Genomic DNA, 12244 nt, shown 5'->3' on the forward strand with positions numbered 1-12244 from the left:
CTCATGTCAACTACCGTCTAACCCAACCACCAATATCCACTATCAAACAAGTACACACTACTAAGCTTCCTAGTTTCTCCTTCTCGGACCCCCTTCCAAAAATGATCATGTAAGCACATTCTAAAATTCTTCCTAGGTTGTCCTAGGGTTCCCTTCGCACCACTCTCCGCCATCAACTACAAAAGTGACTCCCATTAATACATTCTAACTACCACACAAATACAATTACATTCTATATGCACTAAATAACTCTTTGGCTGCAAGGTCTTACACTACAACGGTTAGACTCAAACAAGATTTGTGTAATAGAGTTAAATGTAACCTTCTACAATTATCTAATCCTTGCAACATGTAACCTAACGTATTTTCTTAATAGTTAGATAATATTATTATAGGTCTCTAAAAGCACAAAGCAAGCACATTCGAGCATCGTGTAATCTAAACCAGTGCCTTACTTAATCAAGCCATTCCATCCAACAATCTGAAATCCATATTACCATGCAGTTCCAAAAGCTAAATCAATAGGCATATAAAGGCATTGATCCTAGAAATCTATCATGCAAATCCTGAGCAAATCCTTAGCCCTAATCTAGCATGCAATTATCATAGACTTATACCAAAACAATAAGCATAACATATATACGGGTATTTTAGGATATACTTACTTTAGCTCGACTAATTGCATGCATCACACCCCTTTTTCTAAAAAATACTTTTTTTCAAGACTCATTTTCCTTTTAAAAGATTTTATTAACTCCTTAGTTTGAGTTCAAACACACCTGAGAGTGTGCCAAAAATCCCTCAAACCAAGGCTCTTATACTAACTTGTAACGTCTCAAAAATAGTGAGTAAAAATTTTCATTTTAAATAAGTGAAAACCATTCATTAATTATCCCAAAAGTTGATCAGAGAAAAAGTATTCTCAAAACATCAAAGTAAAACCATAAACAATCACCATGGAATAAATCTCCAGGGGATGCAGTGAGATGAAGTCAGGCCCATCCTTTTGAAACCAAAAGTACCTTAAAACATTTTAAAGATAAAACGTAAGAACTAAGCTTAGTGAGTTCCCCAAAAATACCACATATTATACATACAGTTTCCATGGGCTAACCCTATGGTCTTTTTCGTGGAATGCCATAGGCTACCCCATGGTCTTAAAACCAAGTGTCATGGGCTACCTCATGGTTTTTCCATGGAATGCCATAGGCTACCACATGGTTTAACATCCATGTGCAATGGGTTATCCTCATGGTCTTTCATGCAATTTCCATGGGATACCCCCATGGTCTTTCATATAAATACCAGAGGTTAACCCCAGGTTCTTCCATGCAAGGGGACTCACATGTATGACATGCATGTGTTATACATGTCCTCAATCCATTATACGTCAAAAGGGGTAACAAATAGGTCAAAATCCCATGCATTACATAAAAAACACTTCTGAGTCCAGATCTGAAACATACAATGTGACCTTGAAGAGTAATAAAGTTTCAAACCTTATTTCCAGTTCTCACTCAAAACTCATTAAAATGGACCAAAACACAAAATACACGTAGATCCAAAGAAAAATGCAGTAAATATTGGAACTTTACGACTTACAAAGGTCTAAAAGATAGATCAAAGTTGAGATCTTCAATTACCAAGATTCAAGGATCGATCTTGCACGAAAACATTGCTCCAAAACCACAAAACACTCCAAAAATGCATGAGATAGGAGATACGAGGCTCAAAATCATGAGAGGGAGCCTAGGGTTTCTCTCAAAAGTTTTTAGGTGTGATGGAGGGTGGAAAAAAGTCCCAAAAACACTAAACCACCATTTAAATAAGTAGAAAACCCAAAAATTCGTGGGCTTAGGCTACCTAGTTCTTCCTCGTGATAATCTTTTTGTCATGTAATGAGAACATGATCTGCATGTTGTGAGAATATGCTCCCCACCTCATGAGAATGATTTTTCACCCAAATCCATTCCAACTTTAAACAATCATAACTTTTTCATTTCAACTCCATTTCCGGTAATCTTTATGTAATGCCCGATTCCCTGGTATAAAATTGAATAAATTATTTATTAAATTTTGAAAGACAGACTCAACGATTTGGTAGCCCTGACTCGTCCAGTATAAGGCAATTTGGACGTGGGGTTTAAATGAGCTACTCGATGAGTCGTAGCCTGGACTCGACGAGTAGGACATGCTAGATGAAACCCTAATCTTTAGGGTTTGCACCCTGTTTAAGCATCATATTTGTCCTCCTTTCAAGCCTCCATCACCTCCAAACCCTATCATTGAAACCCAAATCCGCCATAAGTGCTTGAGCTATTTCTTGCCTTTTTTAGCGTTATTTGTGTCTTTTGGAGCTTGTAGAAGAAGTAGAAGATAGATGACGCAAGTGGGAAGGAGTAGATTCAAAAACTACAGTCCATTTGCTACATTTTCTGGTAATCAAGTTTCCAACTTGATCATTCTTCTCTTAGATCTATTTGTTTCCACTTTATGAAAGTTTTGGTCCAAGAACCTTCGTCCTTGGGATTGGGACGTCCCAAGTGACTTATATCTCAGATCAAGGATTTAGGAAGGGTTCCATGGCATAAAGGTGCAAACTTTACGACCATGGAAGCCCCATGCAAGCATATAAGCAAGTTTATGGTCTTTTTAGCCCTAAAAAACCAAGCATGGAAGGAAAGTCTGGAACTTCATGTGTCCAACAGATGCTAAAACCCTAGATCTAGGTTTGTATGCGTGGATTTGAGATTCTATGGCCTTTTGGACTAGATCCATGTCATATAGGAATTAGGGTTTTGTCTAAACCCTTTTAGGAGGGTTATGTATGGGTGAAGTTGGAAAATTTACCCATAGAAAGGCCTTTCTAGTGAGCAAACGAGCTAAGGACCATGGATCTAGAAGATAGTGGCCTGATATGTTAAGATGACCAAACAGACAGAAGAACTCGTCGAGTCCATATGGGAACTCGACGAGCTATATTGTGTTGTCCTAATTTTCAGTTAGTAGAACTCGACAATTCTATAGAAGGACTTGACGAGTGGATGAGCCAAGTCGCGACTAAGCAACCTGATAGAACTCCATGATTTGGTGGAATGACTCGGCGAGTTGAATCGTGTTTTCAGGATTTCTAAGTTATAGAACTTGGCGAGTTGAAAGGTTGAATCGGTGATTTAGTCAACATAGGATGTTGACTTTGACCAGAGCGTTGACTTTGACCAGCGGTAAAATGGTCATTCTACCCTATGAAGAGTTATCAATTTTTGATTAAGTGTTATTATGGAATTTATAGTCGGAGAGTCGCCGGAGTAGCATATAAGGATTCCTTACTCGAGTTCAACATTCAATTTGAGAGGTGAGTCTTCTTCTATAGGAACGGGTATAAGGCACCAAGGTTGGCCCGTTTATGTGTGATTGTATGTGTCGGGGTTAGCTGATGTAGGTCTTATGTTCTGGATTTCGGTATGATGTCGAGCGGGGCCCCATGCAGTTAGTATGTTTGATGTCTTCGTGATTCTTGCATGTGTGTGATTATGTGTTCTGGACTTGGTCAATGTCGGGGAAAGCCCGAGGAATGTTAACTTTCTAGTTATGTTTATGTTTATGTATATGATTATGTTATGCTAATGATATGTATACCAGAGTTCAGTCTGATATCGGGCGGCGCCCGATGCAGGGGCTAGCCTAAGTATGTCGGACCTCGGCTCGATGTCGGGCGGGGCCCGCTGTCGGACTTGTCCGATGTCGAATAGGTCTCGATGCAATGGGCTAGGCCGAGTATGTGATTATGTGTATAGTATGTGGTAGCTTGGGGAGACTCACAAAGCTTTGTATTTACAATTTTCAGTTTTAGTTTCAGGTACTTCCAATAGCAATGGGAAGGGCTCGGGATGATCGCATGGCACACACCAAAGATTCAGCCTGGGATTGTTTTAGATTCTGATGATTACTTATATGATTTTGATATAGTATTGACATGATGTTTTGAGACACATGATCCTTGGTTTTTATTATGATGATGAATGATTATTAGTTTTGTTAATGATTTAAAAATGAAATTTTTGGCTTGCATTTTTGGGATGTTTCACTTTATATACACGAAAAGGTGTTGACGAGCCCCATAAGCCTATATAATTAATTTTGACTTAATACATGTAGAAATAAAACCATAATCCATGCAAGAAACCTGGAATATTACTTTTTCCATTTTACCCTTTTTCTTCAAAGCTAATCGAAGGCTTTAAGCACTTGACCAACATTATCAACACCCAATAAGGTTTAAAACTTATTCCCTTGTAGTCTAAGGCCTTTAATTGATCTATTTATAGTCCATAATCATGAAATAAGAAACTTCTTGAAATAGGGTGTTACATATACCAACGGTTTATATTAAATCCTACTAAAGAGATCTAAACAGGGTGTTACAGGCACGTATCTGGTTGAGCTAGTCCGAGGCGTGGTAGTTTGTAGACATAAATTGGTGGTAGTTCAAACCCTATGTATTGGAGAACTGAGTATTCTGATCAGAGGATCAATAGATTGGTCGCTTTAGTGGTTTTAGTGCACTGAGTCAGAGGAATTAGCAGTTCTAGTATGCAAGGTTTTAGGTTAGGTAACTACTATATAAGTGAGGGAATCTAGGCTACCATTGAGTCACTCGGTGGTAGGAGGTTTACTCATTACACTTCTTAAGGATCTATTGGAGTCCTTCATGATCTGAAGGAATTCACGAATTGGTCAAATCGAGGGTGCAGAGCAAGTTGCCATCAGATTTATGTCTCCTAGAGTGCATTGGTTGTCCTTGCACTAGGAAATTGTTTGGAAAGGAACTCGTTGTAGACAATAGTACTTTTCGGGAATGCCAAGTATTAGGTCAAGGAGAGTTTGAACTGCTTAGGTTTTGTATTGGTTATTAATAGATTGGTTAGCTCGTAGTATGGATTGATGTCTATAGCCAAGGATGGGCAGTTGTTGATCTGTTGATCACCGATTTTGGTATGTTCATTTTTATGTAGAGTTTGTTCAACAATGTAGGATCATTGAGTTTAGTTTGTCGACCCATTTTCAACGTTGGTTATACCATTCATTGTCAACAACTGAGGTTGTTTGAAGGTTTCGAGTTGTGTTAGTTATAGGTGTAATTGGTGTGTTAAAATTTCTACAAGTTCTGTCAGGTGTATCTAGGTTTCTGGGTATGTGTACCCTTAATTGTTTGGTTGTGGAATTATTGTTCCTAGCAGGCTCTTGTTTGGCAGTTTTCCTTGGTTATTGGAAATTCGGATGTTTGAACATCATTGTTCAATTTTCTAGGTGTAACCTCATATCTGCACGGAGTTCACTTTGGGATGTCACGTGTTTAGCATTGGTATTTAGGGTCGATATGATCATGGTTCTAACAGCATTTCTGGGTGATTTTGGATTTTTCCTCCGAATTTGGAAGTTTTATCAAGTATTTGCATGTTGATGGAATCTGCTCAATTTTATTTAAATTTTGGGATCATATTTTGGTTGTTTAGTAGAGAATTTTCTATTAGCAGCTAAATTTTTTTTAATCATTAGATCTGACAACCCGCAATTTCTATTCTGTACAACATGTCAATTAAATAGAAGTCAAAACAGTTTCTGAAAACTTTCAAGCTTTTTGGAATAAGTTTGAGTATTTTAGGATTAACAACTTAGGAGATATCAGGAGAGAGGATGCCCTAGGGTTTATTGTGCAACAATAAAGTCCCAACACATCAAAAGTTTAGAGTTTACAGCCTAAACAAGGAGTTTACGGCTGTAAACCCTAAAGGAAAGAGGTATAAAGGTGACACTTAGTCATTTTTACCATTTCTCCAACTTTCAAGAACAAAAACTCAAACTCTCTCAAGTATCATCCAAACAATTCTTCAAGATCTTCATCTAGTAAGTGTTTCTAGCCCTTTTAAGTTAGTATATCACTTAATATAGTGATTTAACACACTTCTATCCATGAAATCTTTCCAAAAGGTTGATTCTTCAAGTTTCACCAAGAACACACACTAGTGTTCTTGGACTTTTGGACCTTTTCAAGCTTCTATATTGTAATTAATTGTATCCTAGAGTATTTTAAGGCTTGATACACTTGTTTACATCAATAAAACACAAATAAACACCAAGATCAATGGTGTTTATGGTCCAAGAACACCTTGGATCGTAAACCCTAAATAAGGGGCCAAAGTGGCCCTAGTCCCTTCCTATGCCTTGGTAACTATCATGGATCCCTTCATTGATATGATAAGGACTTGAAAACATCAAAATACCATAATCAATAGGGGTTTACGACCGTAAATCCAAAGGGAAATGGTCTTAGGACCGTAAACTCCATTTAGGAGTGAAATGGTGCCCTAACTTCTTCCATAGGCTTATACTTCAAGTGGAAACAATTATAAGGACTTATAAACCTTCAAATCAATAAATGGTCAAAGGAGTATGAGTTTACGGCCGTAAATTCTTGGGTTTACGACTGTAAACTCAATGAGTTATGGTCAAGAAAGTGTAAACTCAAGTAAGGGGTTCCCTTGAACCCTAAACGCAATAGCTTTGTCCTACAACACTTACATGAAATCCTTGGGACTTATAGCACCTATATAAGGTGTTTTACATGTCTTAGGATATCTTAACTTTGTTAATTAGTTGTTTAAAGACTAATTGGATACATATATGTGTATTTATATGTTAACTAGGATCATTGTGTGTGTACAAGTCTTCACTTGACACCTAGCAATCCTATATCTTCAGTTCATCCAAACCACTCACTACAGGTGAGTTCATACCCCTTAATCAATCTCTTAAATGATTTTAAATTCTTTAATGGGGTGGAGGGAATACAAGTAGAAAACAGTATGTTATAGAATCAATCACATGTGATTTATAACTGTGTTTTCAACCGACTGATTCACATACTTCAAAATGTGATACATGTAAGGGTTTTCAGTCCTGATGTACTTTGTTATCAAATGAATTACTTTTGAAATGTTTTATAAAATGACATCAAGTCATTGTCATTTATTGTTCAAAACTCTTAAATGTTTTACAAAATCTCTTTCAACTTATTGATCAAAACCATATCTATACACTTATGTTCATGTATATATGTATTGATATGAAAGCTTTCATCCTTCATTCAGGTCCCACACTCTTGAGTAGCAGGGGTGTATAAACTTTCTTGGACATATATTACATTCTAGTAAACTATTATAAGGATAGTTTAGGGGATACAAAACATTATTCCTATTACAAGGAATTACACCAGAGTCAGTTCATTCATGAGTCTATACTAAATGCTATATGAAGGGATACACTTGCATGGATACACTTACAAGGTTATACTTACGTAGATACTATATGATGAGATACTATTACATATTATATGAGTAGATACTATTATATACGTTCGGGAGTAACCATTCTACGCCCAAGACTGTTAGCTACAGTAGGGAAAATGCACATCGACGGATGTCTATGGTTAATACATTTTCGGCGAGTTTCCACGCCGTATTTATCCTAGTACCAAAGGATAATACTTAAATGAATATATTTTCCCTATGACTGTTATTTTGTGACACATTCACATAAACTATGAGGTAGACTATATATTTACAATAATAGTCATACATGGGAAAACATTCTTTTGCATAGAAATGCAAACTTCAAAACAGTTGGGTCTTGGTAGAAGACTACTTTTATACTAGTAGGAAATATGGGACTTTCTAAGGTTTTCACACTTATATCAAATGTTTCATCAACAATTGCATGTTTTTCATAACAGCTTTCCAAATCAATGAGACTAAAATACTTATGAATTCACTAGCTTTATGCTGATCTACTCGCTTTGAAAATAACTTGTATTCTCAGGTCACTAGTAGACATGTACGATGACCAGGTTTTGAGAAGACGGAGCACAGTCAAGACTCGTATTTTATTTTGATTATATATTTTGGTCAAGGTTCTAAAAAGCTCGCCATGGCTCCGCCATGGCGCGCCACGACTCCAAGGCTTGCACCTGCCGCCAAGCTTTGCCAAAACGCCGCCTTAACTCATATATATGTATAAAAAAGAATAATAGTTGAAAATACATATAAAAATATTAATTATATAGAAAATTTCCGCCTTAAGTCACGCCTTACAAACGTCGTGACTCGCCAAGGCTCAGAAAAGCTTGAGGCTTGACATTGCCGCCAAGTCACGCCTTACGTTATTTAGAACCTTGATTTTGGTGTCTTATTACTATGAAAGAACACATGTGTATTAATACTTTACTTTTAATGCAATGGATGATGTTGTTGCTTGTTTACTACTTTACACTATTATGATACGGTACATGACATCCTCCACCCCTGAACGTTTCCGTCGTTCTTGGTTTTGGGGTGTGACATTAGATCCACTGGTACTCCACCCTTTAGGTAAGGTTGTAACAAAGAAGGAATGCAGTAGATCACAAGTTAATTGTATGCTCTCCTTGGGGGTATTTATTGTGGTAGTTTATTTAACATTGACATGAGGATTTCAAGTGGATCAAATAAGACCGCCTGAGAACACTTGGTCTGACTTATTGGCATGATTCTAGTATGATTTATTGCTTTCGGGTTGGAACAAACGTTCAACTATCTACCTTATTTTCTAGTCACGTGTAATCATGTTGTCATCTAGTGACGTGTTGTTAGCAATCTAGATTGCAGTAAGTTTTACATGTTATTGAGTTGTATCACTCGTGTTGTGGTTGACAAGTTCTATGATAGATGTTGACTGGGTTTCTACAAGTTGGTGGGATGATAGTTGTGTGCATATTGGCCTATTGAGGTGCTGATCGTGAGCCACGTTTTTAAAACTAGACCAGACCTGGTGGTTTAACTAGGAACCGATCCTGGATTTGGTTCTTAAAGGCCAAAAAACCGGTCTTCATGTGAACTAGTAAAAACTGGTCAAATCAGTAGAAATCGATCTACTTGAACCGGTAAAACAGGGAATTTTAAAGAATAATTTTTTGTTCATTTTTTATATTTTTTATATAATTAAAATTATTCATAATGTAACTATGACATCATCCAGTTTTTGAGACCGGTCCGACCGTTTGGACCCATTGAAGCATCGAACCAGTAAGACGGTCGATTCGGTCTCCTTTCTGGTTTTCTAAATGTTGGTCGTGATCTTCATGTCTGTTGTTGGATGATGGAAAGAATTGTGTAGAACCGTGAGCTCATCATTCCAATGCTTGGATGGTGTCACGACATATCGTGAACCAGTATTGATACGACTTAAGTGGATGGCATCTTTGTGTCTTAGTTTGTTAGTGTTTTGGCATAGTTTGGAGCTAGATCACTATGGTATTTCTGCTGGTAGCTTAGTGGCCGATAGTTTGGGGTCGGACATCTGTAGGATTTTGACTTGTTTGAAAAGCCTCGGTTGTTCATCAACAGTTCCTTGTTGAGCTTCTTCTTAGCAGATCCCTGTTCTTTTTTGTGAGAATGGTTTCGTGCGAGTTAAGTCACCAGTGATGGGGTCCATTATAGGTTTATTGAATGATTTTTTAGGCGATTGTACACCTGAGCTGATATGGGATTTCTTTTGGATTGAGGTTTGTTACGCTCATGGGAGTGGTGGTTTAGTAATGACTTGTCAGGAAGTCAAGTGTGTATTTAAGATCTTTTAGGAATAATTTTCGGATTTGTGATTGGTTTGAATTCATGATCGGGATGTTTTGAGTGCTCATTTTGCATGGTTTTGTGACGTTCCTAGTCAGGAACTAAGGGTAGGTATGATAAATTGATCATCATCAATCTTTAGGTATGCTTTATGGTCACTAGAGTTTAGACTGACAGGTTCCCGATCTTATACAATATATAGATATGTTGGTGATAATTGTAGGTTTGAATGGTTCTACAATGAGTTGGGTCTTATAGTTGGGGAGAGAAAGGTGGTTGTGCATTTGAATGTTTGCAAGTGTTTGAGTTATTTGTTGGCATTGGCTAGGTTCTGAGTGGTCTCGTGAATTTTTCTTTATGGATACTTTTGTTTTATAAAGTGGTTGGAGGAAGTGTATGGATTGTGTTGGTGTTGTTTTTAGAGATTCTAACCGAGACGGATTTCGAGGATGAAATCCAGTTTAAGTGGGAGATATGTGGTATGCAGTTTTAGGATGTTTCTAATTTCAAGATAGCGGATTGTAAATTGATTGAATAAAGGTCTTAGACTTCAATGGAATAAAGTTTAAGACATTATTAGATGTTGATAATGTTGGTTAAGTGAGTTAAGCCCCTGAAAGGGTGAATTTGGAGTCGAGGGTAAAATGGGAAAAAGTAATATTTCAGAGTCTTTGCATGAATTAAGAAATTTAGTTCGGTATGTTAATTTTAAGTCAAAAGCAATTGGATAGGATTGTAGGGATTATTAATACCTTTGCATGCATATAAAGATCCTTGAAAACAGATTTGGAACGAAAAAGTTATGGTTGTTTAAAGTTTGAATGGAATAGGTAAAACCCCATAAGCACCGTGTGGTGAGAAGTTCACCACGACATAGTGAGTTGTGCAACCCAAGCCCATAAAATTAGGGTTTGCTTCGTATTTAATGGCAATGTTTCGTGTTTTAGGTCACTTTCAACCTCCAACTCGTCAGGAACTCCTTGGGAGCAAACCCTAACCTCTATTTTCATAGTTTGAGCTCATTCTCTCTCCTTGAACCTCTGTTGGTGCATATTTTGGGTGTTTTGGTAAAGAAAGAAAGAAAAGTTGTGCTTGGAAGCTTGAAGCTTGTGGATCTCTACTATATCTACTCTTTTGGACCCTTGTAAGTTATAAAGATCATTTCTTTATTGTGTTTCATCTTTAGATCTAAGAGTATTTTGGGTTTTAGTGCTTTATATGCTTGCTTTGGCCCTTTTGATGGATGTGAGTTGCATTTTTGACAAATTTAGGGTTAAAGGTCAAACCTTTAAGTCTTATAGAGCCATTATGGTGCTAAGATCTGGACTTCATCTTCATTTAAGTGCTATGCATGGTCTTGGTGATATTTTTGGTCCCTTTGAGAGTTAGGTTTAGAGTTTGGATGAGTTTGAACCATGGGTATGGATAAAGTTAGAAATCTTATCCATTAAGACCCTTAAAAGAATTGGATCTAAGCTTTTGAACTCTAGAGGTTAAGGGTTAAGTGTTTAATCCATTAAGTTGTCTTAGATGTTCACCATGGCGCGATGAGTGGGTGGTCCAGCAACAGCAACAACAACAACAACAACAATAACAGATAAATTGCAAAAAAAAAAAAAAAAATCATTATGTTTTTATTTTTATTTTTTTCAATTTTGACATTCTTTTGTTGCAACCAAAACCTATGTTTTATGATTTATTGCAATATTAACCATTTACTAGGTTAGCCGTTGCCATGATTGATGTGTATTGGGACACTGTTGTGATATATTGATATTATACTATTTGGTTGCGTGATGCGAACTAACATAATGACGTGTCAACCTCGAAAAAAGTGTCACAAAAGACATCAGGTTTTTAATTTTGGTATTATATATGTTTTCATTTTGTTTTACAATTTTGACACAAAGATCATACTTGCAATTGATTGGTTTATGAAACTTACGGCATAGTGAATTCTATGCAACTTAAAACATATGAATGTATTTTAGTTTAATCTTTTTTAGCTTAATTATTTGAAAGGTTTGACCTATTCCAATGAATTACATAAAGTCAATGGATTTATAAAGAAATTGATAAAAGATGCAGTACGTAACTTAATATGGCAATCGTCGTAACGAATTGGGATGTTGAGTCAAATGTAGCTCATTTTGACCGCTGGAAACTTCCATTGGATTCTTCCTTTTTTTTCTCCATCAATTTGTAAGAACACGTCTATATTTCCACCTAAAGTATATTTTTATTTTTAAAAAGTATTTAATCCATCATGTTGTCATGCAGTCTAACAAATATATATATATTATAATATTATAATATATATTATGTTAACGATAAATATATTTTCAACGAAAAATCACAACACATTCACACCCATATTTTTTTATCAATTAATATACACATTGTACATAAAACACACTTATTCAGAAAAATAAAACCAAATTTAATAAATTCCAAAGCACGATTTTAATATTTAAATTTATAAACAAAATATATGAACAGCTCAACATCTAATATCAACAAAATTGAAATTTATATTTAAAATTATTTTTATACATAAAAAATGTTTAGAGATAAAAACG

Source organism: Lactuca saligna, chromosome 5 (genome assembly GCF_052625555.1).
Source record: "Lactuca saligna cultivar CGN05327 chromosome 5, ASM5262555v1, whole genome shotgun sequence".
NCBI classification, from domain to species: Eukaryota; Viridiplantae; Streptophyta; class Magnoliopsida; order Asterales; family Asteraceae; genus Lactuca; species Lactuca saligna.